Source organism: Ranitomeya imitator, chromosome 6 (genome assembly GCF_032444005.1).
Source record: "Ranitomeya imitator isolate aRanImi1 chromosome 6, aRanImi1.pri, whole genome shotgun sequence".
Taxonomy (NCBI): domain Eukaryota; kingdom Metazoa; phylum Chordata; class Amphibia; order Anura; family Dendrobatidae; genus Ranitomeya; species Ranitomeya imitator.
Genome location: NC_091287.1, coordinates 4,945,116 through 4,961,108, shown reverse-complemented (window position 1 = coordinate 4,961,108; position 15,993 = coordinate 4,945,116). Strand labels below are relative to the sequence as shown.

Sequence of the window (15,993 nt, the reverse complement as noted above, 5' to 3'; positions counted from 1 at the left end):
ATATTCTTGTACATAGGAGCAATATTATAGTAGTTATATTCTTGTACATAGGGGGCAGTATTATAGTAGTTATATTCTTGTATATAGGGACAGTATTATAGTAGTTATATTCTTGTACATAGGGACAGTATAATAGTAGTTATATTGTTGTACATAGAGGGCAGTATTATAGTAGTTATATTCTTGTACATAGGAGCAGTATTATAGTAGTTATATTCTTATACATAGGGGTAGTATTATAGTAGTTATATTCTTGTACATAGAGGGCAGTATTATAGTAGTTATATTCTTGTACATAGGAGCAGTATTATAGTAGTTATATTCTTGTACAAAGGAGCAGTATTATAGTAGTTATATTCTTATACATAGTGGTAGTATTATAGTAGTTATATTCTTGTACATAGTGGCAGTATTATAGTAGTTATATTCTTGTACATAGAGGGCAGTATTATAGTAGTTATATTCTTGTACATAGGGGGCAGTATTATAGTAGTTATATTCTTGTACATAGGGGGCAGTATTATAGTAGTTATATTCTTGTACATAGGACCAGTATTATAGTAGTTATATTCTTGTACATAGGAGCAGTATTATAGTAGTTATATTCTTGTACATAGGAGCAGTATTATAGTAGTTATATTCTTATACATAGGGGTAGTATTATAGTAGTTATATTCTTGTACATAGTGGCAGTATTATAGTAGTTATATTCTTGTACATAGGAGCAGTATTATAGTAGTTATATTCTTGTACATAGAGGGCAGTATTATAGTAGTTATATTCTTGTACATAGGGGCAGTATTATAGTAGTTATATTCTTGTACATAGGAGCAGTATTATAGTAGTTATATTCTTGTACATAGGAGCAGTATTATAGTAGTTATATTCTTGTACATAGGAGCAGTATTATAGTAGTTATATTCTTGTACATAGGGGGCAGTATTATAGTAGTTATATTCTTGTACATAGGGGCAGTATTATAGTAGTTATATTCTTGTACATAGGAGCAGTATTATAGTAGTTATATTCCTGTACATAGTAGCAGTATTATAGTAGTTATATTCTTGTACATAGGAGCAGTATTATAGGAGTTATATTCTTGTACATAGGAGGCAGTATTATAGTAGTTATATTCTTGTACATAGGAGCAGTATTATAGGAGTTATATTCTTGTACATAGGGGGCAGTATTATAGTAGTTATATTCTTGTACATAGGAGCAGTATTATAGTAGTTATATTCTTGTACATAGGGGGCAGTATAATAGTAGTTATATTCTTGTACATAGGAGCAGTATTGTAGTAATTATATTCTTGTACATAGGGGCAGTATTATAGTAGTTATATTCTTGTACATAGGAGCAATATTATAGTAGTTATATTCTTGTACATAGGGGCAGTATTATAGTAGTTATATTCTTGTACATAGGAGAAGTATTATAGTAGTTATATTCTTGTACATAGGAGCAGTATTATAGTAGTTATATTCTTGTACATAGGAGCATTATTATAGTAATTATATTCTTGTACATAGGGGCAGTATTATAGTAGTTATATTCTTGTACATAGGAGCAGTATTGTAGTAATTATATTCTTGTACATAGGGGCAGTATTATAGTAGTTATATTCCTGTACATAGGAGCAGTATTATAGTAGTTATATTCTTGTACATAGGAGCAGTATTATAGTAGTTATATTCTTGTACATAGGAGCAGTATTATAGTAGTTGTATTCTTGTACATAGGGGGCAGTATTATAGTAGTTATATTCCTGTACATAGGGGGTAGTATTATAGTAGTTATAGTCTTGTACATAGGAGCAGTATTATAGTAGTTATATTCTTGTACATAGGAGCAGTATTGTAGTAATTATATTCTTGTACATAGGGGCAGTATTATAGTAGTTATATTCTTGTACATAGGAGCAGTATTATAGTAGTTATATTCTTGTACATAGGAGCAGTATTATAGTAGTTATATTCCTGTACATAGGAGCAGTATTATAGTAGTTATATTCTTGTACATAGGTAGCAGTATTATAGTAGTTATATTCCTCTACATAGGGCAGTATTATAGTAGTTGTATTCTTGTACATAGGGGGTAGTATTATAGTAGTTATAGTCTTGCACATAGGAGCAGTATTATAGTAGTTATATTTTTGTACATAGTTGCAGTATTATAGTAGTTGTATTCCTGTACATAGGAGCAGTATTATAGTAGTTATATTCTTGTACATAGGAGCAGTATTATAGTAGTTATATTCTTGTACATAGGGAGCAGTATTATAGTAGTTGTATTCTTGTACATAGGGGGTAGTATTATAGTAGTTATAGTCTTGCACATAGGAGCAGTATTATAGTAGTTATATTTTTGTACATAGTTGCAGTATTATAGTAGTTGTATTCTTGTACATAGGGGGTAGTATTATAGTAGTTATATTCTTGTACATAGGGAGCAGTATTATAGTAGTTATAGTCTTGTACATAGGAGCAGTATTATAGTAGTTATAGTCTTGCACATAGGAGCAGTATTATAGTAGTTATATTTTTGTACATAGGGGGCAGTATTATACTACCATCTCCTTATATATGCTGAAGTCTCATTGGTTATGAATTTCGGATAGAGCAGTGGAATTGGATTGTATAATATTGTGTAGATGGTAGATATTCCTAGGAAGGGAGTCTAGGGCGGTTTATGTGCAGACTGGAGCGCATCACTCTGTGGCAGTCATGTACCAGTCCCTGCAGGGGATCACTCTCTGACGTAGAAATTCCTGGAATGTCTCCCAGTACAAGATGAAGGCTAAGGTTTTATGCCAAGTTTTCTCCATCGGAGGACGTAACAATCTATTAGATCCAATTTAGTGCTCAACTGTAATTCACAACACCGTCCGCCCCCCACAAGACCCTCCCTCTCCACCCAGTCCTTCGCCCACGGTCCTCCGCCCACGGTCCTCCACCCAGTCCTCCGCCCATGGTCCTCCACCCAGTCCTCTGCACACGGTCCTCCGTCACTCCTGCTCTCATCATTCTACAGGTGTCCTCATTTCCCTGACTTTAGTCACTGTCACCGTTGCTCCATCAGCAATCATGGAAGCGGGAAGCAATCCAGTGCTTAGCACTAATACAGTGAGACGAGCGGCACAGTGTGAACACGGTGTATACTTTTACTAGGGTGCTTCAAATGTGGAGCTGGTGTCCGATCACTGTATGGCCATATTATATGTGCACTGGGTGGCACTATTAGATTACCGTATAGTGTCCCTGAACTCAGTATTGTACCTGAAGACACAAGGGGCCCCTGGGAGCAGCGCTGTGCTGTATTGTACCTTAAGACACAAGGGGCCCCTGGGAGCAGCGCTGTGCTCTGTATTGTACCTGAAGACACAAGGGGCCCCTGGGAGCAGCGCTGTGCTCTGTATTGTACCTGAAGACACAAGGGGCCCCTGGGAGCAGCGCTGTGCTGTATTGTACCTGAAGACACAAGGGGCCCCTGGGAGCAGCGCTGTGCTCTGTATTGTACCTGAAGACACAAGAGGCCCCTGGGAGCAGCGCTGTGCTCTGTATTGTACCTGAAGAAACAAGGGGCCCCTGGGAGCAGCGCTGTGCTCTGTATTGTACCTGAAGACACAAGGGGCCCCTGGGAGCAGCGCTGTGCTGTATTGTACCTGAAGACACAAGGGGCCCCTGAGAGCAGCGCTGTGCTCTGTATTGTACCTGAAGACACAAGGGGCCCCTGGGAGCAGCGCTGTGCTCTGTATTGTACCTGAAGACACAAGGCGCCCCTGGGAGCAGCACTGTGCTCTGTATTGTACCTCAAGACACAAGGGGCCCCTGGGAGCAGCGCTGTGCTCTGTATTGTACCTGAAGACACAAGGGGCCCCTGGGAGCAGCGCTGTGCTCTGTATTGTACCTGAAGACACAAGGCGCCCCTGGGAGCAGCGCTGTGCTCTGTATTGTACCCAGAGACACAAGAGGCCCCTGGGAGCAGCGCTGTGCTCTGTATTGTACCTGAAGACACAAGGGGCCCCTGGGAGCAGCGCTGTGCTCTGTATTGTACCCAGAGACACAAGAGGCCCCTGGGAGCAGCGCTGTGCTCTGTATTGTACCTTAAGACACAAGGGGCCCCTGGGAGCAGCGCTGTGCTCTGTATTGTACCTGAAGACACAAGGCGCCCCTGGGAGCAGCGCTGTGCTCTGTATTGTACCCAGAGACACAAGAGGCCCCTGGGAGCAGCACTGTGCTCTGTACTGTACCTTAACACACAAGGGGCCCCTGGGAGCAGCGCTGTGCTCTGTATTGTACCTGAAGACACAAGGGGCCCCTGGGAGCAGCGCTGTGCTCTGTATTGTACCTGAAGACACAAGGGGCCCCTGGGAGCAGCGCTGTGCTCTGTATTGTACCTGAAGACACAAGGGGCCCCTGGGAGCAGCGCTGTGCTCTGTATTGTACCTGAAGACACAAGGGGCCCCTGAGAGCAGCGCTGTGCTGTGTATTGTACCTCGAGACACAAGGGGCCCCTGGGAGCAGCGCTGTGCTGTGTATTGTACCTCAAGACACAAGGGGCCCCTGGGAGCAGCACTGTGCTCTGTATTGTACCTGAAGACACAAGGGGCCCCTGGGAGCAGCGCTGTGCTGTGTATTGTACATCGAGACACAAGGGGCCCCTGGGAGCAGCGCTGTGCTGTGTATTGTACCTCGAGACACAAGGGGCCCCTGGGAGCAGCGCTGTGCTGTGTATTGTACCTCAAGACACAAGGGGCCCCTGGGAGCAGCACTGTGCTCTGTATTGTACCTGAAGACACAAGGGGCCCCTGGGAGCAGCGCTGTGCTCTGTATTGTACCTCGAGACACAAGGGGCCCCTGGGAGCAGCACTGTGCTCTGTATTGTACCTGAAAACACAAGGGGTCCCTGGGAGCAGCGCTGTGCTCCGTGCTGCACCCGGGGTACCACACACGTTATTACGTAGACATGGCAGAAGATCGGGGACCACGATCGCTCTGAGATCCCCCCACGCCACTTCTCTCAGATTACGAGGGAGCACCCAGGTTAGTAAACGAGACCTCCCGGAACCCCACACGTTGCTATAGACAGAAGAACATGTTATCCTTGGTTCCTGGTTCTGTTCTCGATGAACAACGTCCCCCACAACGTCCCCCTCTCCCTCCGGACCTCAGTACCAGCTAAATATAGAGCGCGTTACCATATATAGAGCAACAGGAAGCCGCCATACTCACCCCCCCGTCAGTGACCACAGAGAGCAGAGGACGGGGCAGAAAGCAGAGGACGGAACAGAGAGCAGAGGACGGGGCAGAGAGCAGAGGACGGGACAGAGAGCAGTGGACGGGACAGAGCAGAGGACGGGTAGAGAGCAGAGGACGGGACAGAGAGCAGAGGATGGTACAGAGAGCAGAGAACAGGGCAGAGAGCAGAGGATAGTACAGAGAGCAGAGGATGGTACAGAAAGCAGAGGACGGGGCAGAGAGCAGAGGATGGTACAGAGAGCAGAGGACAGGGCAGAGAGCAGAGGACGGGACAGAGAGCAGAGGACGGGGCAGAGAGCAGAGGACGGGACAGAGAGCAGAGGATGGGACAGAGCAGAGGACGGGACAGAGAGCAGAGGACGGACGAGGACGCGAGAGAGAGCAGAGGATGGGGCAGAGAGCAGAGGACGGGGCAGAGAGCAAAGGACGGGGCAGAGAGCAGAGGACGGGGCAGAGAGCAGAGGACGGGGCAGAGAGCAGAAGACGGGGCAGAGAGCAGAGGACGGGGCAGAGAGCAGAGGACGGGACAGAGAGCAGAGAATGGAACAGAGAGCAGAGAACGAGCAGAGAACGGGCAGGGACGGGACAGAGAGCAGAGGACGGGGCAGAGAGCAGAGAACGGGCAGGGACGGGACAGAGCAGAGAGCAGAGGAAGGGACAGGGAGCAGAGGACGGGACAGAGAGCAGAGGATGGGGAAGAGAGCAGAGGACGGGGCAGAGAGCATAGGACGGGGCAGAGAGCAGAGGACGGGGCAGAGAGCAGAGGACGGGACAGAGAGCAGAAAATGGAACAGAGAGCAGAGAACGAGCAGAGAACGGGACAGAGAGCAGAGGATGGGGAAGAGAGCAGAGGACGGGCGGGGCACGGAACACCTCTGTATTACAGGCAGGAGCCTCCACCCACCTCTGTATTACAGGCAGGAGCCTCCACCCACCTCTGTATTACAGGCAGGAGCCTCCACCCACCTCTGTATTACAGGCAGGGGCTCCCACCCACCTCTGTATTACAGGCAGGGGCCCCCACCCACCTCTGTATTACAGGCAGGGGCCCCCACCCACCTCTGTATTACAGGCAGGAGCCTCCACCCACCTCTGTATTACAGGCAGGGGCCCCCACCCACCTCTGTATTACAGGCAGGAGCCCCCACCCACCTCTGTATTACAGGCAGGGGCCCCCACCCACCTCTGTATTACAGGCAGGGGCCCCCACCCACCTCTGTATTACAGGCAGGGGCTCCCACCCACCTCTGTATTACAGGCAGGGGCCTCCACCCACCTCTGTATTACAGGCAGGGGCCCCCACCCACCTCTGTATTACAGGCAGGGGCCCCCACCCACCTCTGTATTACAGGCAGGGGCCCCCATTAGGAGGAGAGCAGGGACGACTAGCAGGTTAGAGAACAGTTGATGAGCGGACATGTCTCGGATACATCCACACACTGTGACTACAGATACACACAGGTTATATTACGGTACCTGCTCTCTATGGGGAAAGTGTCAGAGTCTTCGGACCCCCGGACCCTCTCAGCATCCCAGGGAGGCGGCTTCTCCTGGAGAGACTGGAGCTGCGGGACAAGAAGACAATGAAACATTCAGGCGAGGTCATCAATGGCCGCATTGTAGCAGAGCCGGAGCATTGTGTCAGCGGAGGACAGGACAGAGGAGCGGGACCCCCAACCCCGTACCTGACACCAGACATGCCGGAGGAGGAACACTACAGACACACCGTGACCACAGGGCCGTCACCCCGTCACCAATATCTCACTGAGCACCACAACAGTTCCCACCTTCTGACACTTCTTGGTTTCAAAGAATATTTTCCCCCATAACAGAAGAGTGAGGATGTAAGATAACTACAAAAGCTGCAGAGGGCGACACATTACATCTATTTGTGACATGTACCCCCGACACCTCCTGCGCCCCCCGACACCGGCAGCTCCTGCGCCCCCCCCCTGACACCGGCAGCTCCTGCGCCTGCCCGACACCGGCAGCTCCTGCGCCCCCCCTCCCCCCGACACCGGCAGCTCCTGCGCCCCCCACCCCTGACACCGGCAGCTCCTGCGCCCCCCACCCCTGACACCGGCAGCTCCTGCGCCCCCCCACCCCCCGACACCGGCAGCTCCTGCGCCCCCCCACCCCCCGACACCGGCAGCTCCTGCGCCCCCCACCCCTGACACCGGCAGCTCCTGCGCCCCCCCACCCCCCGACACCGGCAGCTCCTGCGCCCCCCCACCCCCCGACACCGGCAGCTCCTGTGACCCCCCACCCCCCGACACCGGCAGCTCCTGTGCCCCCCCACCCCCCGACACCGGCAGCTCCTGCGCCCCCCCTCCGCCCGACACTGGCAGCTCCTGCGCCCCCCCTCCGCCCGACACCGGCAGCTCCTGCGCCCCGCCGACCCCGGCGGCTCCTGCGCCCCCCCCCCCCCCGACACCGGCAGCTCCTGTGCCCCCCGACACCGGCAGCTCCTGCGCCCCCCCTCCGCCCGACACCGGCAGCTCATGTGCCCCCCCACCCCCCGACACCAGCAGCTCCTGCGTTTCCCTCCCCCCCCCCCCCCCCCCGACAACGGCAGCCCCTGCACCCCCTTCCCCCCGACACCGGCAGCTCATGTATAGTTTTGGGCACAAAATACTAATTCTCCTAAATCAACGATTAAATCATCCTATCAAAAAAGCTCGGAGAACTTCTTAATAAAATCAACAATTCTTTATTAAACACAAAATAAAAAACTCAATTGTCTACAGCCAATCAGATGCAATCGTATAACCCCATGGATAGGGATGAACACCACCTGGGTCGCCTCAGAAAGACCTTTTTGAACCAGGACTACCATCCAAGAACAATTGAAAACCAGATCACAAGAACCACCAGAATATCAAGGCATCACCTGCTACATTACAACGCTAAAGAAGAAAATAACCGGGTACCTCTAGTAGTCACCTAGAATCCAAATCTGGAGGTGCTAAGCGGAGCTGCACGGAAATTACAACCTTTACTACAAAAAGATGCCGACTGCAATCCTCCAGACCCCCCACTACTGTGTTTTAGGCAGCCCCCAAATCTAAGAAGCATTGTCAGAAGCTCCCTGTCCTCTCCTACAGCTGCAGGAACCTTTCCTTGCAATCAGAAAAAATGTAAAACCCGTCCATTTATAATGACCACGGACAAGATAAAGATCCCAACTCACATCAGGACTACAAGATCCCAGGTACTTTCACCTGCGTCACTTCTAATGGGGTGTACCTAATTATATGTACTAAATGTCCAACTGGGGGTCTGTATGTGGGGGAGACAGGGCAAAAACTGAGAACAAGGATGAACTCCCATCGCCACACAATAAGAGAAAAAAGAATAGATCTATCTGTGGCAATACATTTCTGTCTCCCAATCATAACATTATGGACATGAGATTACTTGTGTTAAAAGGTAACTTCAAATCTCAGAGAGACAGAAGAGTCTGGGAATATAAACTGATGACGACCTCTGACACTCTCAGTGCAGGAATGAATGTGTCGCATGGATTTATGTCTTTTTACATCAACTAAGGAACTTGCCCCTCAGACTATGAGGGGTCATCACAACAGAGACCCTAATCACAGGACAATAAAACAATCCTTATCTAACAACTGGTCCAATATTTATGGACATAACTGTTTATCACCCATGGTAATTCTGCTTCATGTCACCTGTCTTATCCATGGTTTTTCCCTTTTTTTTCTGTGCTATGTTGTGCATAAATATGTGATTTTTCAGAATTTGTTTTAGTCTTTGCCTGATGAAGAGACCTGTGTAGTCTCGAAAGCTGCAATTTGTTACCATCTTTTCAGTTCGCCATTAAAAGGTATCAACCACTGAGGACTCAATTCTAAATATTATTAAACACAATAATTAATAATACACAGATTGTAAGTAGTACATGATTAGACAATCCATGATTATTATAACCTCCTGAAGAATTGCAGTCACAAGTCTCCACTATTCACAATCAGTGCAGAAATGTTATAGAGAGGATTGTTCATATTCTTTTATTATTACACTGCCCTCTAGTGGGATGGAAAGAATTACATCCTATTGGTGATGTGAGCCATATATCCTGCTGCAATCATTCCTATAGATCCTTATATGCCTTTTTTGCAGATTTTGCCGAGCACCATCCAATACCCATATATATCTCCTTTACATTTATATCACAATCACTGCAAAAGTGCAGAAACAAAGAGGAAAGTTTTTTAAAGTGCAATATAGTAGTACTAGGTGTTTCCAGCCAGCTAACGCTCGGCACGCTCATTGCTATCTAATTAGCGCTGCTGGTGATTAAACTATTAAAGGGACTCTGTCACCTGAATTTGGCGGGACTGGATTTGGGTCATATGTGCGGGATTTTCAGGTGTTTGATTCACTCTTTCCTTACCCGCTGGCTGCAATATTGGATTGAAGTTCATTCTCTGTCCTCCGTAGGACACGCCTGGGCAGGGTGAGATTGCCTGTACTACGGAGGACAGAGAATGAACTTCAATCCAATATTGCGGCCAGCGGGTAAGGAAAGGGTGAATCAAACACCCAAAAACCCCGCCTCCATGGCTGAAGATTGTTCCCTCCAAATTCAGGTGACAGTGTCCCTTTAATGACAACATTCATTAGCGCTTACGCAGGTGGTAAATTAACTTAAAATGAAGTTAATAATAATCATTAAAAATCTGAATAATACTAATAATACATTTTATTCACAGTGTTCAGTAAGATGTGCGTTTTTTATTCATTTCAGCATCTAAACAAATTTCATAACGAAACATAAATTAAGTTAAAATTTCTCTGTAAACACAATTACATGCAGTCATTTTTGTCATTTTCAAAGCTCTTTCCTTGACTTCTACCAGGTACAAATTTAATGTGTGGGGGGCGGGATTGTGTGTGGTGATGTGGTGGGGGGCGGGATTGTGTGTGGTGATGTGGTGGGGGGCGGGATTGTGTGTGGTGATGTGTTGGGGGCGGGATTGTGTGTGATGATGTGTTGGGGCGGGATTGTGTGTGGTGATGTGGTGGGGGGTGGGATTGTGTGTGGTGATGTGGTGGGGGGCAGGATTGTGTGTGATGATGTGGTGGGGCGGGATTGTGTGTGGTGATGTGGTGGGGGGAGGGATTGTGTGTGGTGATGTGGTGGGGGGCGGGATTGTGTGTGGTGATGTGTTGGGGCGGAATTGTGTGTGGTGATGTGGTGGGGGGCGGGATTGTGTGTGGTGATGTGTTGGGGCGGAATTGTGTGTGGTGATGTGTTGGGGGCGGGATTGTGTGTGGTGATGTGGTGGGGGGCGGGATTGTGTGTGGTGATGTGTTGGGGCGGAATTGTGTGTGGTGATGTGGTGGGGGGCGGGATTGTGTGTGGTGATGTGTTGGGGGCGGGATTGTGTGTGGTGATGTGTTGGGGGCGGGATTGTGTGTGGTGATGTGGTGGGGGGCGGGATTGTGTGTGGTGATGTGTTGGGGCGGAATTGTGTGTGGTGATGTGGTGGGGGGCGGGATTGTGTGTGGTGATGTGTTGGGGCGGAATTGTGTGTGGTGATGTGTTGGGGGCGGGATTGTGTGTGGTGATGTGGTGGGGGGCGGGATTGTGTGTGGTGATGTGTTGGGGGCGGGATTGTGTGTGGTGATGTGGTGGGGGGCGGGATTGTGTGTGGTGATGTGGTGGGGGGCGGGATTGTGTGTGGTGATGTGGTGGGGGGTGGGATTGTGTGTGGTGATGTGGTGGGGGGCAGGATTGTGTGTGGTGATGTGGTGGGGGCGGGATTGTGTGTGGTGATGTGTTGGGGGCGGGATTGTGTGTGGTGATGTGGTGGGGGCGGGATTGTGTGTGGTGATGTGGTGGGGGCGGGATTGTGTGTGGTGATGTGGTGGGGGGAGGGATTGTGTGTGGTGATGTGGTGGGGGGCGGGATTGTGTGTGGTGATGTGTTGGGGCGGAATTGTGTGTGGTGATGTGTTGGGGGCGAGATTGTGTGTGGTGATGTGGTGGGGGGCGGGATTGTGTGTGGTGATGTGTTGGGGGCGGGATTGTGTGTGGTGATGTGGTGGGGGGCGGGATTGTGTGTGGTGATGTGGTGGGGGGCGGGATTGTGTGTGGTGATGTGGTGGGGGGTGGGATTGTGTGTGGTGATGTGGTGGGGGGCAGGATTGTGTGTGGTGATGTGGTGGGGGGCAGGATTGTGTGTGGTGATGTGGTGGGGGCGGGATTGTGTGTGGTGATGTGTTGGGGGCGGGATTGTGTGTGGTGATGAGGTGGGGGGCGGGATTGTGTGTGGTGATGTGTTGGGGGCGGGATTGTGTGTGGTGATGTGGTGGGGGGCGGGATTGTGTGTGGTGATGTGGTGGGGGGCGGGATTGTGTGTGGTGATGTGGTGGGGGGTGGGATTGTGTGTGGTGATGTGGTGGGGGGCAGGATTGTGTGTGGTGATGTGGTGGGGGGCAGGATTGTGTGTGGTGATGTGGTGGGGGGCGGGATTGTGTGTGGTGATGTGGTGTGGGGCGGGATTGTGTGTGGTGATGTGGTGGGGGGCGGGATTGTGTGTGGTGTTGTGGTGGGGGGCGGGATTGTGTGTGGTGATGTGGTGTGGGGCGGGATTGTGTGTGGTGATGTGGTGGGGGGCGGGATTGTGTGTGGTGATGTGGGGGTGGGATTGTGTGTGGTGATGTGGTGGGGGGCAGGATTGTGTGGGGTGATGTGGTGGGGGGGCGGGATTATCTGGGGTGATGTGGTGGGGGGGCAGGATTATGGGTGGTGATGGGGCGGGATTATGTGTGGTGATGTGGTGGGGGCGGGATTGTGTGTGGTGATGTGGTGGGGGGCGGGATTGTGTGTGGTGATGTGGTGGGGGCGGGATTGTGTGTGGTGGTGGGGGGCGGGATTGTGTGTGGTGATGTGTTGGGGGCGGGATTGTGTGTGGTGATGTGTTGGGGCGGGATTGTGTGTGGTGTTGTGGTGGGGGGCGGGATTGTGTGTGGGGGGGGATTGTGTGTGGTGATGTGTTGGGGGCGGGATTGTGTGTGGTGATGTGTTGGGGGCGGGATTGTGTGTGGTGATGTGGTGGGGGGCGGGATTGTGTGTGGTGATGTGGTGGGGGGCGGGATTGTGTGTGGTGATGTGGTGGGGGGCGGGATTGTGTGTGGTGATGTGGTGTGGGGCGGGATTGTGTGTGGTGATGTGTTGGGGGCGGGATTGTGTGTGATGATGTGGTGGGGCGGGATTATGTGTGGTGATGTGTTGGGGGCGGGATTGTGTGTGGTGATGTGGTGTGGGGCGGGATTGTGTGTGGTGATGTGGTGGGGGGCGGGATTGTGTGTGGTGATGTGGTGTGGGGCGGGATTGTGTGTGGTGATGTGGTGGGGGGCGGGATTATGTGTGGTGATGTGGTGTGGGGCGGGATTGTGTGTGGTGATGTGTTGGGGGCGGGATTGTGTGTGATGATGTGGTGGGGCGGGATTATGTGTGGTGATGTGTTGGGGCGGGATTGTGTGTGGTGATGTGGTGGGGGGCGGGATTGTGTGTGGTGATGTGGTGGGGGGCGGGATTGTGTGTGGTGATGTGGTGGGGGGCGGGATTGTGTGTGGTGATGTGGTGGGGGGCGGGATTGTGTGTGGTGATGTGGTGGGGGCGGGATTGTGTGTGGTGATGTGGTGGGGGGCGGGATTGTGTGTGGTGATGTGGTGGGGGGCGGGATTGTGTGTGGTGATGTGGTGGGGGGCGGGATTGTGTGTGGTGATGTGGTGGGGGGCGGGATTGTGTGTGGTGATGTGGTGGGGGACGGGATTGTGTGTGGTGATGTGGTGGGGGGCGGGATTGTGTGTGGTGATGTGGTGGGGGCGGGATTGTGTGTGGTGATGTGGTGGGGGGCGGGATTGTGTGTGGTGATGTGGTGGGGGACGGGATTGTGTGTGGTTATGTGGTGGGGGCGGAATTGTGTGTGGTGATGTGGTTGGGGGCGGGATTGTGTGTTGTGATGTGGTGGGGGGCGGGATTGTGTGTGGTGATGTGGTGGGGGCGGGATTGTGTGTGGTGATGTGGTGGGGGGCGGGATTGTGTGTGGTGATGTGTTGGGGGCGGGATTATGTGTGGTGATGTGGTAGGGGGCGGGATTATGTGTGGTGATGTGTTGGGGGCGGGATTGTGTGTGGTGATGTGGGGGGCGGGATTGTGTGTGGTGATGTGGTGGGGGGCGGGATTGTGTGTGGTGATGTGGTGGGGGACGGGATTGTGTGTGGTAATGTGGTGGGGGGCGGGATTGTGTGTGGTGATGTGGTGGGGGCGGGATTGTGTGTGGTGATGTGGTGGGGGGCGGGATTGTGTGTGGTGATGTGGTGTGGGGTGGGATTGTGTGTGGTGATGTGGTGTGGGGTGGGATTGTGTGTGGTGATGTGGTGGGGGGCGGGATTGTGTGTGGTGATGTGGTGTGGGGCGGGATTGTGTGTGGTGATGTGCTGTGGGGCGGGATTGTGTGTGGTGATGTGGTGGGGGGCGGGATTGTGTGTGGTGATGTGGTGGGGGGCGGGATTGTGTGTGGTGATGTGGGGGGGGGCGGGATTGTGTGTGGTGATGTGGTGGGGGGCGGGATTGTGTGTGGTGATGTGGCGGGGGCCGGATTGTGTGTGGTGATGTGGTGGGGGGCGGGATTGTGTGTGGTGATGTGGTGGGGGCGGGATTGTGTGTGGTGATGTGGTTGGGGCGGGATTGTGTGTGGTGATGTGGTGGGGGGAGGGATTGTGTGTGGTGATGTGGTGGGGGGCGGGATTGTGTGTGGTGATGTGGTGGGGGCGGGATTGTGTGTGGTGATGTGGTGGGGGGCGGGATTGTGTGTGGTGATGTGGTGTGGGGCGGGATTGTGTGTGGTGATGTGGTGGGGGGCGGGATTGTGTGTGGTGATGTGGTGGGGGGCGGGATTGTGTGTGGTGATGTGTTGGCGGGCGGGATTGTGTGTGGTGATGTGGTGGGGGGCGGGATTGTGTGTGGTGATGTGGTGGGGGGCGGGATTGTGTGTGGTAATGTGGTGGGGGGCTGGATTGTGTGTGGTGATGGGGTGGGGGGCGGGATTGTGTGTGGTGATGTGGTTGGGGCGGGATTGTGTGTGGTGATGTGGTGGCGGGAGGGATTGTGTGTGGTGATGTGGTGGGGGGCGGGATTGTGTGTGGTGATGTGGTTGGGGCGGGATTGTGTGTAGTGATGTGGTGGGGGGAGGGATTGTGTGTGGTGATGTGGTGGGGGGCGGGATTGTGTGTGGTGATGTGGTGGGGGCGGGATTGTGTGTGGTGATGTGGTGAGGGGCGGGATTGTGTGTGGTGATGTGGTGTGGGGCGGGATTGTGTGTGGTGATGTGGTGGGGGGCGGGATTGTGTGTGGTGATGTGGTGGGGGGCGGGATTGTGTGTGGTGATGTGTTGGGGGGCGGGATTGTGTGTGGTGATGTGGTGGGGGGCGGGATTGTGTGTGGTGATGTGGTGGGGGGCGGGATTGTGTGTGGTAATGTGGTGGGGGGCTGGATTGTGTGTGGTGATGGGGTGGGGGGCGGGATTGTGTGTGGTGATGTGGTGGGGGGCGGGATTATGTGTGGTGATGTGTTGGGGGCGGGTTTGTGTGTGGTGATGTGTTGGGGGGCGGGATTATGTGTGGTGATGTGGTGGGGGGCGGGATTGTGTGTGGTGATGTGTTGGGGAGCGGGATTATGTATGGTGATGTGGTGGGGGGCGGGATTGTGTGTGGTGATGTGTTGGGGGCGGGATTGTGTGTGGTGATGTGGTGGGGGGCAGGATTGTGTGTGGTGATGTGTTGGGGGCGGGATTGTGTGTGGTGATGTGGTGGGGGGCGGGATTGTGTGTGGTGATGTGGTGGGGGGCGGGATTGTGTGTGGTGATGTGGTGGGGGGCGGGATTGTGTGTGGTGATGTGTTGGGGGCGGGATTGTGTGTGGTGATGTGGTGGGGGCGGGATTGTGTGTGGTGATGTGGTGGGGGCGGAATTGTGTGTGGTGATGTGGTGGGGGGCGGGATTGTGTGTGGTGATGTGGTGGGGGCGGGATTGTGTGTGGTGATGTGGTGGGGGCGGGATTGTGTGTGGTGATGTGGTGGGGGCGGAATTGTGTGTGGTGATGTGGTGGGGGGCGGGATTGTGTGTGGTGATGTGTTGGGGCGGGATTGTGTGTGGTGATATGGTGGGGGGCGGGATTGTGTGTGGTGATGTGGTGGGGGGTGGGATTGTGTGTGGTGATGTGGTGGGGGGCGGGATTGTGTGTGGTGATGTGGTGGGGGGCGGGATTGTGTGTGGTGATGTGGTGGGGGGCGGGATTGTGTGTGGTGATGTGGGGGGCGGGATTGTGTGGTGATGTGGTGGGGGGCGGGATTGTGTGTGGTGATGTGGTGGGGGGCGGGATTGTGTGTGGTGATGTGGTGGGCGGGATTGTGTGTGGTGATGTAGCATAGCATAGTTAGTAAGGCCGAAAAAAGACATTTGTCCATCCAGTTCAGCTTATATTCCATCATAATAAATCCCCAGATCTACGTCCTTCTACAGAACCTAATAATTGTATGATACAATATTGTTCTGCTCCAGGAAGACATCCAGGCCTCTCTTGAACCCCTCGACTGAGTTCGCCATCACCACCTCCTCAGGCAAGCAATTCCAGATTCTCACTGCCCTAACAGTAAAGAATCCTCTTCTATGTTGGTGGAAAAACCTTCTCTCATCCAGACG

At 52.2% G+C, this 15,993-nt stretch overlaps 1 protein-coding gene across 1 annotated transcript in view; it reads right to left on the bottom strand.

Moving 5' to 3' along the window:
- The window catches only part of GJC2 (gap junction protein gamma 2), a 139,817-nt gene that overhangs the window by 82,063 nt on the left and 41,761 nt on the right, over positions 1-15,993 (bottom strand). The window contains exon 2 of the mRNA XM_069729091.1: positions 6,738-6,826. The gene's annotated coding sequence lies outside the window, so the exon portion shown is untranslated. The remainder of the gene's footprint in view (positions 1-6,737; positions 6,827-15,993) is intronic.